The sequence below is a fragment of the Hibiscus syriacus genome, unplaced genomic scaffold (genome assembly GCF_006381635.1).
Source record: "Hibiscus syriacus cultivar Baekdansim isolate YM2019G1 unplaced genomic scaffold, ASM638163v2 tig00110108_pilon, whole genome shotgun sequence".
NCBI lineage: Eukaryota > Viridiplantae > Streptophyta > Magnoliopsida > Malvales > Malvaceae > Hibiscus > Hibiscus syriacus.
Genome location: NW_024062592.1, coordinates 325459 through 339395, shown reverse-complemented (window position 1 = coordinate 339395; position 13937 = coordinate 325459). Strand labels below are relative to the sequence as shown.

General features: G+C 38.6%; 2 pseudogenes; one reads left to right on the top strand and one right to left on the bottom strand.

The window, feature by feature from the left end:
• The first annotated feature begins 72 nt into the window (after positions 1 to 72).
• On the top strand, positions 73 to 4141 carry LOC120214760 (annotated as a pseudogene).
• A 446-nt stretch (positions 4142 to 4587) lies between these two features.
• Positions 4588 to 9656, bottom strand: LOC120214809 (annotated as a pseudogene).
• Between the last annotated feature and the right edge of the window lie 4281 nt (positions 9657 to 13937).

Sequence of the window (13937 nt, the reverse complement as noted above, 5' to 3'; positions counted from 1 at the left end):
GCAATGTAATGTTAAGATTTTCCAGCAAATCTCTTTCGTCAAAATCTCCGAAAATCACAAGCATTTCCAGTCATGCCAATGGAGAATCAAGACAGGGTTGTGATGGGAATCCCAGTAGATTACTGCTACGTAACACCCCGATATCACGAAGAACCAGCCGTAATTACATCACAAGAGCCTTCTCTGGTGACACCGAAGCCGCGTCCATGTCCGAAACTGTTTGTCATCACACTCGTTGCGTTCTCCTTGCTGTTCATTTCAATCGCTTTCACCGGTTTCTTCTTCACGTATCAACAAAGTAGGCCTCCGATCATTCTCATCGAGTCGATTGCCGCTTTCAATGATACTATTTCTCCCAACAACACCGTCAACCGCCAACTAACTTTTATTTTAGAGAACCCCAACGAGTATGCTTCGATTCGTTACACGGACCTTCGGGTATCCATTTTCGACGGTGGAAAACAGCGCTTTTCTGGCGTTTTAAACGACTATTATCAGGTTGAAAAGGAAGAGGGACGACTGAAAGTGGATGTGTTGGGGTCGGAGACGTATTGGAAGCAGCATGGAATGGCGTTTTCTTTGAAGGTGGACGCTGTGGTTTGTCTGAAAGCTAAATATATGCAGAAACACTGCGAGACGTTAGAAGCTAATTGCGGGGACATCGACATCTGGCCTATGAACAACGTAACGTTAGATGGTAGGTGTGATGTCAATTTCCGATAAAGTTTATTGTTTAATATCGTTCTCGATTTTGGCTTTATTACACTAATTGTAATGGATGATTGACTTTTTTTTTTTTTTAATTAATCGTATCCGATCTATTGACCGACTAATCCTAACCTAATAAATTTTAACTCAAATCTCGGTTAAAGAATCAGTTTCTTCAGGATTTGAGATTGGGATAGGTCGGTGTGCGTTTTGTGAAAGATAGAATCGTAGTTGAATTAGATTTAGATTTAGAGATAATATTAAATTGTGGCTGTGGTCGTAATTACGAATTTATATTGTGGTTAAAGATATTATGACGTGATTTATTTTTTTAAAAAGCAATTAAAATTTTAAGTTGCGAATATAACTATAGTGGCCTTGAAAAATATTAGAATGCGATGGTTATGCTGGATTCAGCCACAATTTAGAACTAAGCTGGAATGTGATAAGTTGATGCTAACCATGGCACCCCACTCCCTGTAAGAAGAAGACACAAGTAAGAAAGTTAACTGCAAAACAAGTTAACAACTGTTCGAAGTGTACAAGCATTAAAAAAAACTTGTCTAAGTTCTAAATTTTGCTCCGCCGTGGACCATGTCCAAAGCTTGTTGTAAACCGTTAAATTTGTTAACAGTTAGCTAACAATGGAGGGAAAGCAGCGATCAATCCAAAATCTTTCTCCACGAACATTGCTCGTAATTAGGAACCATCCGAAACTCCATTTCTGCTGTCGATTCCTTTTGCCATTGATTTTCAAACCAAAAAATAAAATAAATTAAAATAAAACATACAGAGATTTCAATAAATGAGAAAAAAGAAAACATCCTCGTTGTTGGGTTCCGTTCCGACAACATCCAGGAGGAAGGATGGAGATAGATAGGGGGAAAAACGAGAAATCCGGAAACCGACTGTTTTCTATCCTCCATTTTGTCATCACTGTCGCCACCATTTTCATCATCATCTATGGCAATCCTCCTGGTGGTGTTGTTCTTTAACGTCTTTGTTTCATGCTCCGCCGTGACCGGTGTTGATTCCTTCACTCCCGAAGACAACATCCTCGTCGACTGCGGTGCCGATTCGCCACCAGAGGTTCCCGATGGAAGAAAATTTAAAACAGATAAAGAAGCATCTGAGTACTTGAAAACCAAGAATGATGTTCCTTCATCTATATACTTAAATGCCAAGGTTTTCCCCGAAGAAGCAACGTATTCGTTCACCTTGAAACGACCCGGTTACCATTGGGTGCGTCTCCATTTCTTTGCGATGAAAGATAAATGATACGATCTCCGACAATCGACATTCTCGGTGACGGCGAATAGGTATGCTCTCCTGCACAAATTCAAGATCAATAAATAATTCGATACCGATCCTCGAGGAGTACCTGCTTAACATGACTGATCCTACATTTACTCTCAAGTTTCAACCTCTGAATAATTCATTCGCTTTTATAAACGCGATTAAGGTCATTTCCGTGCCCGATAGCTTGATCGCCGACGAAGGGACTTCCCTTCTTTCCGTTGACAGGTTTTCCGGTTTAACCAGGCATGGTTATCAAGTTGTATACAGGATTAACATGGGGGGACCTTTGATCACCTCGAAGAATGATACACTAGGAAGGACATGGATACCTGACACTACTTATCTTGAAGACAAGAATTTAGCCAAGGAAGCCTCGACTTTGTTGAATTCGATCAGATTCCCCTCGGCTGTCACGCAGTTGATCGCACCGACAATTATTTATTTGACGCTTACTGAGATGGCTGATGTATACATCTCGACCAATGTCTCATGGAAGTTCGACATCGATAGAGCGTTTGATTATTTGCATAGGATGCATTTCTCTGACATTGTTAGCAAGGCACTCAATGATCTATATTTCAATGTTTACATTAATGGTAAGATGGCAGTATCCGGTTGGACTTGTTGGGCTTAAGCGGCAGAAGGTTGGACGTTCCATATTACAAAGATACCGTGGTGAACGCTTCGCTCTTCGGTGATGTACTAAAGGTTCAGGTCGGTCCATTGAATCACATTAACCGGAAGAGTAATGCGATCCTTAATGGCTTGGAGGTGATGAAAATGAGCAACTCGGCTGATAGTTTGGATGGGGAGCACGGTGTTGTCGGCGGAGACTCCGAACTGTCCCACAAGGGCACGGTGGTTGTGATCGTCTTTGCGATGGCATTCGGTGCCTTTGTGGGTCTTGGTGCAATGGTCTATAAATGGAAGAAGATACCCCAAGATTGGCACAAGAGGAATAGTTTTTCTAATTGGTTGCTCCCACTCCATGTAGGACATAACAATAGCCCCTTGAACAGGGGCAATGGTTCTAAGAAGAGCAACACTTGCACCGGCTTAGGTCGATATTTCACTTTGGTGGAGCTGCAAGAAGCAACAAATAACTTTGATTCGTGTGCGATAATCGGTGTTGGTGGATTCGGCAATGTCTATTTAGGTACTATCGATGAGGGGACTCGAGTTGCTGTGAAGAGAGGAAACCCACAATCTGAACAAGGTATCAATGAGTTCCAGACAGAACTCCAGATGCTGTCAAAGGCACAGACACTTGGTGTCACTAATCGGTTACTGTGAGGAGAACAACGAAATGATCCTAGTTTACGAGTACATGTCGAATGGACCTTCCAGGGATCACTTGTATGGAAAAAACTTGCCACCATTATCATGGACGCAGAGGCTGCAGATTTGTTTTGGAGCTGCTCGTGGACTTCACTACCTTCACACCGGTACCGCACAAGGGATCATTCACCGTGATGTTAAGACCACCAATATTTTGCTCGATGATGCCTTTGTGGCCAAGGTAGCTGATTTCGGTCTGTCGAAAGACACACCCATGGGACAGACTCATTTTAGCACCGCAGTGAAAGGTAGCTTCGGGTACTTGGACCCTGAATACTTCAGAAGCCAACAATTGACAAAAAAATCCGATGTCTACTCATTCGGGGTAGTTTTGCTTGAAAGCTTGTGTGCAAGGCCTGCCATTATCCCACAATTGCCAAGAGAGCAGGTTAACTTGGCTGACTGGGCAAGGCAATGGAAGCAGAAGGATTTGCTTGAAGAGGTTGTCGATCCTCATCTAGCAGGTTCCATCAATCCAGAATCAACGAAGAAGTTTGCCGCCGCCGCCGAGAAATGCTTGGCTGAATACGGTGTCGACAGCCCTTCAATGGGGGATGTTTTGTGGAACTTTGAGTACGCCTTGCAACTGCAAGAAGCATTCACAGAAGGCATGACGGAGGACGAGGCCAAGCTATCGGATGCCAGCATCACTTCCCAACCTTCTATCTTGGTGTCATCCGCAAGTCCTCCGATCGATAACAACCAGGAAGACAAGGGTCCAGGTGAAGTTCAAGCCATTGATGATCACTCAGAAAATGCAATGTTCGCACAATTTCAAAGCCTGAATGGCAGGTAAAACAGTAAAGACCACTGCTTTTTAACTTGGATATAAATAATTTCACCATTGCAGTTACATTGGGAAGGCATAAAAATGTGTACAACCCATTAATTTCATGTGTATAATTATCACTCAATCATAAGAAAAGGATAGCAATTGTCAGTTTTGTATACAATTACAGAATAGAGATCAATTTTAGTTTTCAAGTTCAATGAGAATTGTTGTCAATCTCAGCTGCAATTTGTGCCATATCTGCATCAGACCATATATATTACACAATATAACTGTATGAATACATCATTAAAATTCATTTCCTCATTTCTGCAATCACATTGGACCACTTCAAATAATCAACGAGGAAGCACTTTCATTGATAATTTTCATTTCACATTGATGTTAAATATGAATACTTGCACACTAACAGGACTGGTTAATCTAAAACTACGACGATTACACGCTGTTGTTTAAACGAAAAAAACGGAATCGACATAACAGTTAGTAACATCTAATCAATCAAAACAATATAGATTCTGTCCTAACATGTATCGATTATGGTCTACAAAAAGAATAACCATTTAGCCTAACGATTATAGAATTAGAGGTCAGATGATGTCCATAATCAATATGTAAAACCTGTTAGAACCTTTTCTTCTTGGTGAGTGATTCATAGTCATCGGGTATAACGAGTTCATCATCCCCATCATCAACATCAAGCTTTTTGAGTGCCTTTTGGTTTCTACTTTCATTAACCTCAGACAGTGCTCTTTTCTTCCCAGTAACAGTTTCAGTCCCCTCTGAAGGTTCCTGAATTTCAATATCCTTCTCACCCTCCACAATCTCCTCTGATGGCAAAGCACTGGATGTACTTTCACCATTTCCGATAGGCTTATTATTGTCCTTATCAACAGAAGCTTCCACCCATCCAGTGAGAACCATTCCCTCAGGTTCTCTCTCCTCGTCAAATCCTTCCCTGCGAGCACAACCCAAATTTATTGATGCAACTTCTATAGAGAAATTAGTCATTGGGAAGGAGAGAAAAAAAGTCTCCATATTAAGTCACAACTTCGAGATCAGCCCTTACTCATCATAATGAAACAAAGTAACAAATCTTATTTGTCAACTTGTAATCACAAAATATATTTTATTTTAGAAAAATAATTTCATCATATGTTAACCAGGGAGTTCGATACAAAAGGCCAGGAACAAAAGATGCAACTAAACTAATTTGACGAAGCAAATTCAATGTTCATCACATACTTTAAAAGAGCCTTCAAGCCATGACAAAAGGGGTTTAAATTTTTTACAGTATGATAATCAAAGTAAATACAAACCTGTGCTTGATATTGTTACTGCACGAGAACTCCTGTTGAAGATCCTCTACAGTGAGAACAGTCCCACTAGTAACCGGAGAAGGCAGCTCAGATAATGCCTGTGACAAGAAACAAACGACAATTATCATACTGCCTTAGGTGCCAAAGTGTAAAAGAACACCTGTGATTTCAAGACTTTAATCCACATGTATTTAATCGCACAAAAGGAAAAATAGACTCGTATTAGAGGATTTGGTTTGAAAGAAAGGGAAAAAAAAGTTTTACTTTCTCAAGGTTTGCAGCATAAATTGATACCATATCCTCTTCTAGATCTTCACCAACTTCATAAAGAATACTCGCCCCTTGCATAATTACAGGGAAGTTCATGCCAAGTTTGCCTTTAACAATCTTTTCAATGAAATCCCGCAACTTAGAATGGTTGGTATTAACCTCAAGGGATAGTGGTGTCTGTTTTAGAGAGATTAAATATAAGCAAGTAAGAATCGAAACAAAAACAAAAGAAATTCCAATCAGAAATCTGTTTTAGATATACCTCTGAACAAACATAGCAAGACTTGTTCGGTTCATAGGGTTCTACAGGCATTAGAAGCAACTTTCTTGAAGGATGTTCTAGACAATAAGTCATCCTGAATAGGCATACAAAAACGATTAGAACTGATGTACATATAATTATTATAAAAAACAATTTGTAAATATAAATCGAGGAGTTTAGAAGTATAATTCCAAACAAATGACTATGACTGCTACAAATCATATTAATCTAAACTGAAGTATATAATTACTTTGTGTTTAGGAACCTCAAAATAACCAAAAGAAAATAAATTCAACTACGAACAAATGAAACTGAACTAACCCTGTAATTGTTGTTATCATTTTTTTAAAACCTTGATTGCTTCAATCACAATCAACCCAGCTATGATAGCATTTGTTGTCGCAACAGCATGCACAATATTACCAGCAATTCCTTTAGCTTCAAAAAGACTATGTAAAGGAATCCCAAAAGAAGAAGCACGGATATTTGCAGCAGCAGTAACAAATTCCACAGCCAATTGATCATCTTTATCAAAAGTAAGGTTCCCTATTTCCTGTCAAAAGATAAAACAAATCAGTCTAGCTTGGTAGGAGATGACTAATCTGTTTTTCAAAAGCAAGAGGTTATCATTGACCTTTCTTCTCTTCGAGAAAAATAATCTCAAAGCCTCAAAGAAAACTCTTGAGTTTTCAGCAAGGCTCCATATATCCTGAGGATTCTTCAAGCTCAGAGATGCCATGGCCGAAACATTGTCTGTGTCCCCATTCTCTTTAGTTATTTTCATAGGCAGGATGTCTTTACTATATATAGGTCGTGGTTTGTTTCGGTTTTTCCATGTTTCTTCATTAGATAGAGCAACTTCTATGTTATGACCAAATATGTGATCATATATTCTTCTTCCATATTGTTCAATATCTTCATCTTTTCTACATTCAAATACATCTTCTGAATGCTCAGACGAGTTTGCAGTCTCATTAGAGCGCATATTCAAATCATTTTCCTGATTCTTGTCCCCAAACAACTTCGCAAAAAGCAGGTCCTTTGCCCACACGATACAATGAACAAACTACAAATTGAACAAAATGATTAGAACTTGAGGCATAACAATTTCTAGGCAACAATATAACTAAACATGATATCATAATTCTAGCTAGTGACTATTAGTTGCTCAAAGCCAAGGAAAGAAGCAAATGACTCCCACATCACTCCCACCCAAAAGAAAATGTCTCAGAAATGAATGATTACCTTTGTTGGAGTGCTTGTAATCGTACAAACAGGATAAGTCTTTGGGGCAGGTTTTGGCTGACACTCATAGCACTCTGTTTTTCCCTTCAAATGTACAGTAACCTGCACCCAGAATAGTTATAATCATACAATATGGATTCAAAAACAAGCAGATAAGCTAAATAACATGGAGGTAATACTAAATCCAAGCAAACGAAGGTGTAATATCAAACCATAAGCTTATATCGACTGAGAGATAGAGATGAGTTGATAAGAAATGAAACACAGAAGCTCATGTTATTGAAGTCAAATAACCAAAAAAAATATTCAATAGTCAGACAAGATGTCAATGAAACTTTAACCTTCAGAATCTAAAGCGATGATAAGGCTCAGTTTTTAAATGTTTATAGAAAGACAAAGAAGAAAATACATGGGCTCATATTGAGTACGTAGTAAAGAAACACTTCAAAGAAAATCCTAAATTAAATTGATAAAACAAACTTTTTAAATATTTTTCAGAGATGCATCTCTGCATATTAATATTAGTAAAGGACCTATTTGATAAAAAAAAGTTATGAAGCCTTAAGTAGAACTTACCAAGAGAAACAAGCTCCGTCCAAACAGAAACTTAAGATGTTACTAACATATAGCCTAGAACATGTCACCTGTTCCAGTGGCGAGTTCCTTCAATAAGTAATTATTTGCATAAAATAGAAAAACCTAAGATTATTGGTCATACAGCATGTAAGATCAATACAATTGAGAGGATTCATATATACATGGAATACAGAAAATTCGATGAAGCAAAAAATGAGCAATCCAGACACAACCTATTTACAAGATAAGAACCAGAAACATTATAGCTAAAAGACATGTAAAAACCTAGATTACCTGTCCCAAGAACCCTGTGGTCCCACTTTCAACCAATGGGACATCAGCCGCCAAGCAAAGACGATTTACATGGCGCCTTGCATCTAGTTATCCAACCCATTCAACACAACACCAAACTCTTTAAAGAAATCAACATTGAAGCAAGACTCCTTAACATTTGCATGGTATGGTGTAATGCTTATGTTAGGCCTGAATCTTAAGACTGCATCTCGAGCAACCTGATTAAAATATTGATGAAATACACTTCATTAACTTATAAATACCAATTAAGGCAAACAAGTAAAAAATGCTTGTAAATGTACATGCCTTGGCCTTAGACTGTCCGACATGGGATTGCCGGAACAAAAATTGTCTGTTCAGGTTGCTGACTTCTATAGTGTCCATGTCAATCTAGAAGCGGATATATAATTGCATGAATAAATAAATTCCAAAAAAGAAATTATACTAGTTACTGAAGCCAGTAAAAGACAACACCCAGGTAAAACTCTTAGAATCACCAGCTATATAATTGATAGCTCCCCTCTCACAGAAAACTGAAACCCAACACGTCAACGACATATTATCAGCACCTGCCACCATCTTACTTATCCATCTAAGTTTTTTTTTTATCATTGTAACCAATCCCAAATAATCACACCACTGTAGAAATCAGTATAGTAACCAGTAACCACCACTACCACCATCAACATCCTAAGGGAAAAATCATACTACCACCATCAACATTCACTGCCAGTTTAAACTTCCGGTATTTCCTTGTTCCCAGCATGATGGCCTCTGTGCTGCTACAATTTCTTATTTCCTATAGCATGCATCAAAGCACCACAGATTCCACCTTGACTCTCACTACCACCATTACCAACCAATTGTATCAAAACCCCAGAATCAGTTATATATCAAACAGATTTTGTCAACTCTTCCTAAAACACGCATCCTATAATCTTCAGTACATGAAACCTCTAGGGTCATCACCCATAGAGACAGTAGAAAATCACTAGAGAATATTTTATGATGATTATCTTGATATTTATTGTCAAAAATTATACACATAGAGCGGTTTCGATATGAAACACAAACGAAACTTGAGACCCATGCCGTGAATTCTAAAACGAGCTCCCGCGATACCAAATGTCTATAATCACCTAATTCTAAAAGAAAGCGAAATTAGACTGTTTATACTTTAAACCCTAGAGGTAACTCCAATTAGGAAGAATTTAACATTTTGAAGAATTTTTTTAGTAAGTAACTTACAATATGAATATCTTGAAACCCAGAGAGTGCAAGAGTCTTGAGAAACTCACAGCCAATCCCTCCCGCCCCTACCATAAGCACTTTCGCCTTCTACCATTCAAGAGAAAGAAAGGGTTAAACTATAGTTACACAAAATGCTTATTATTATTATTATTATTGCTTTGTTTCATGAGATATTCATTCCGTACCTTAATGGCGGATAACTGTTCCTCAGAAGCCATTTCCAGTGTCAAGCTAGAGAGAACAAGAAGAAGAATAAAAGGACCCAGAAGTGAAGAAAAGAGTGAAATTGAAATCGGTTCTTTCCACTCTCTTTTCTTAAAAAGAATAAGAGAGAGGTTTTCCTGGAGTTTGTATAGAATCGAACGCGGGACGTGAACCGACAATTAAATCCATGGGCGGGTTAAGGAGAGCCATACTAAAAATTACAACAAAAATAAAACGACAAATTACACAAAAGGTCGTTTTTGTTTGTTTTAGTAATTCAACTTTCAAAATAGTCACTTACGCGGTAACTCCAATGAAATATCATGATAAATAAAAGAGAAAATCGCCTCAGTGACCAAAAAAAAGTTATAATATACGATTTTAACCAACTTTTTTTGGATTTGCCAAAATGACCAACAAAATCGCAACGCGAAATAAAAATCGCAACGCGATCCCCAGAATCGCAAATCAATTTCCAAAATCGCAACGCGATTCTTGAAAATCGCAATGCGATAGTATAAATTCGCAACGCGAATATGAAAATCGCATTGCGATTTTCCAAAATCGCAACGCGAATATGAAAATCGCAACGCGAACACATAAATCGCAACGCGTATCCGTAAATCGCAACGTGTATCCGTAAATCGCAACGCGTATGGGTAAATCGCAATGCGTATCCGTATATCGCAACGCGTATCCGTAAATCGCAACGATAATACATAAAATCGCAACGCGTATCCGTAAATCGCAACGCGATATTTAAAGCGCCATTATAATCGCTACGCGTATTTTATTTTCAAAATTACAAAAAGAATATTAAGACAAAATCCCGTAATCGCAACTCATAACCTAAAACCTAAAATCACAACTCAGTCCCATCTCCATCTCTCACTCTCTACGGCGAAGAAATCCGTCCCCATCTCCGAAGATTTCCGTCCCCATCTCCGGCGAAATCCCTCACAACCATTCACGGTCAGAAATCCCTCACAATATTCAGAAATGGAAAATCAACCTCCGAGGGTTAGTTTTTTTAATTATTTTTATTTTGAAATGTTTGCATTATTGTAGGTTTTTCATATTGAAACTGATGATAAGTTTACTGGTCATTTCAATAATAGATTAACCATTTCACTTAGATTTCATTTCGCGTTACGATTCTGTCGTTGCGATTTTCATTTCGCGTTGCTATTCTCTCGTTCCGATTTTCAAGTTTGTATTTGTCTTTGTCTTTGTTCTGTCTTTTGGTTGAAGTAATGCAATCCATTCAAGTTTCAATTTGCAGAAGAGTCGCAACGAGATAAATGAAAATCGCAACGAGAGAATGACTGTCGCAACGAGAGAAATGAAAAGCGCAACGAGTGCGATTTTCATTTCGCGTTGCGATTCTCTCGTTGCGATTTTCATTTCGCGTTGCGATTCTCTCGTTGCGATTGTCATCTCGCGTTGCGATTCTCTCGTTGCGATTTTCATTTCAACCAAAAGACAAAACAGTGTTGCAAATTTTAGTTTCAAGAATAAACTACTACTTTTTATGTTTATTGTTTTTGGTATATCTTCACAGTGTAGTTTTTGGTATATCTAACTTGGTATGTTTATTGTTTTTGTAGAAATTTTTTTCGGCTCAATTGACCTTGAGAAATAAAGTCAGCCTGGCCACTACAATTGCAAAGAAGCTTTCACCTGCTCAAAGACAATTGTTTGAGGAAACCTGCTTCGGGCCATGGCTGAGAGTACAGCATCCGGGTGGAGATGCTAATTTGACCCATTTGTGGCTTCAGACCATGACATCAAATCTACCCGACAGTATACAACGTGGTGAGGAAGAGATATGATTTCATTTTCCACCAGCGTATACTTGTTTTGGGCGGAAGGAGTTCTGCTTAATCACTGGTCTACGATTCGGACACGATGATGTAGGCCGGTACACTCGTCATATCGCCCGCCCATCATGGTTATCCCGGGTTTTTCCGGATGAGTCAATGGAGAAGCCGAACCTACATGTCGACGACCTGAAGAAATTGTTTAATAAGAAAGCTGGTTTCACTCGGATGGATGACGTCGATGTTGTCCGAGTATGCCTTCTACTACTTGTGTATGCCGGCTTTTTAGGCAGAGAGGCCAGACAACCTATTCATCGGGAGCTAATAATATTGGTAGAGGACCTGAATGCATGGAATCTGTTTCCGTGGGGTTCATATATATGGAAAGCTACCTGGACTAAGTTGTCGTCTGCCTTTGATAGTATCGTTGCAGAATGAGGTTCATACTCTACGCAACGAGGTAAGTTTAAGATTTTCCATATTTAACTTAATGATAAATTTACTCGTAATTTCACTTAGATTAGCCATTTCACTTAGATTGCTTAGTAAATTTATTCGGTTGCTGCCAATTCTGCTAAACTGTGTATTCTTTAACACTGAAATAGTATTTGTCTTTGTTTTGTCTTTTGGTTGAAAGTAAATTTGTTCGGTTGCTGCTAATTCTGCTAAACTGTGTATTCTATAACACTGTGAAATAGTATTTGTCTTTGTTTTGTCTTTTGGTTGAAAGTAAATTTGTTCGGTTGCTGCCAATTCTGCTAAACTGTGTATTCTTTAACACTGTGAAATAGTATTTGTCTTTGTTTTGTCTTTTGGTTGAAAGTAAATTTATCCATTCAAGTTTCAATTTGCAGAAGAAGAAATAGTTTACTTTCGCAACACGAAACTTAAAATCGCAACGCGAAACCAAAATCGCAACACGAAATGAAAATCGCAACGACAGAATCGCAACGCGAAACCAAAATCGCAACGACAAGATCGCAACGCGAAACCAAAATCGCATTGCGATTTTCATTTCGCGTTGCGATTCTTTCGTTGCGATTTTCATTTCGCATTGCGATTCTGTCGTTGCGATTTTCATTTCGCGTTGCGATTTTGGTTTCGCGTTGCGATTTTAAGTTTCGTGTTGCGAAAGTAAACTATTTCTTCTTCTGCAAATTGAAACTTGAATGGATAAATTTACTTTCAACCAAAAGACAAAACAAAGACAAATACTAACTTCAGGGTATTAGTTTGAAACATATTTTTCTTTGTTATCTGATGCATTTTGTGAACTATGATAGAATAATGACTTGGGTGAATACAATGCAAGTTTGAAACATATTTGTCTTTGTTTTCACTGTTTAAATATCATGTCTGTTTATTTACTGATTTTGTATTTAATTATTTAGCGGCCCGATAGAGTGGATGCTTTACGTCGGGTTATGCTTGCACGACGGAGTTCACGCATCAGACAGCGTGCACGTGCTATTAAGTCTCCGTACACCCCAATAGTGCGAAGACACCGCAAGAAGAAGCCCGACTCGCCTGTCATCCCTCAAGAGTCCACTCCTATCGTTGAAGAGGCCCCCCTATCATTCCTCGAGAGTCCCCTCCCACCGTTCAAGAGGCCACTGTCATCATGAAGAGGTCCCTCCCACCATTCAAGAGCCCGATTCACATGGCGTCATATGTAGGCTTCTTGAGAAACCCTCTGACGTGCCGGACATGATGGATTCAAGTTGGCTCTTGTATGAGTTACCGGCCAGTACCATACCGGTATCTGAAGAGGAGAGGGAACAACTACCGGACACAATTCTGGATAACACCCTTTGGGCTAAGACCGCTGTTGATTTTTATCTACATGAGCGGAGCCAGGGGTGTTTCACTGACATATGCAAGCTCACCGATGATATCTATTTGTTGCTTGATCGGTCTTGGTGGGGCGTATTATTAGGGGTCGAAGACAATGGCTATTTCGATGGGGGGGTAAGTCTTATATTTTTCTTATATTTCAATTTGATTAATTTTTTTTTTAAATTTATGTAAGTCACTAATATATGTCTTTTTTTGTAAAACAGCATATCGATGCGTGGGTAACACGTCTTCTAATAATAAGAAAACTTAAGAAAAATAAAAATATACGATATACAATTATGCCGACGTCTTTTCACGCCGTTCACTTGAAGAATGCACGAAATGAATCATTTGATTTGGGCAATGGACAAGCTAAACTTTATCCTGCATGGTGGGAGGTCGATAAGGTTAGTATTATTTTAGATTGAGTTTAAAGGTTTTATGAAATAAGTGCGCAAATGAATGAATTATTACTTATGATTGCAGGTGTTTATCCCTGTTTTGGAACGTAAACATTGGATTCTCGTCGAGCTTCAGCTCCCATCCCTTAAGACAATAGTGTATGACAGCATGATAAATTACATATCATTGGCTGATTTAAGAGATGTTATTAAGGGATGGAGCTCTCATTTGGCTAAATTCTTGGATGCGATCAATTATTGGACTCGTTCTGGAAACAAGAAGCCAAAGAAGCTCAATATTACAGTTATTAGAGACGAGACCGC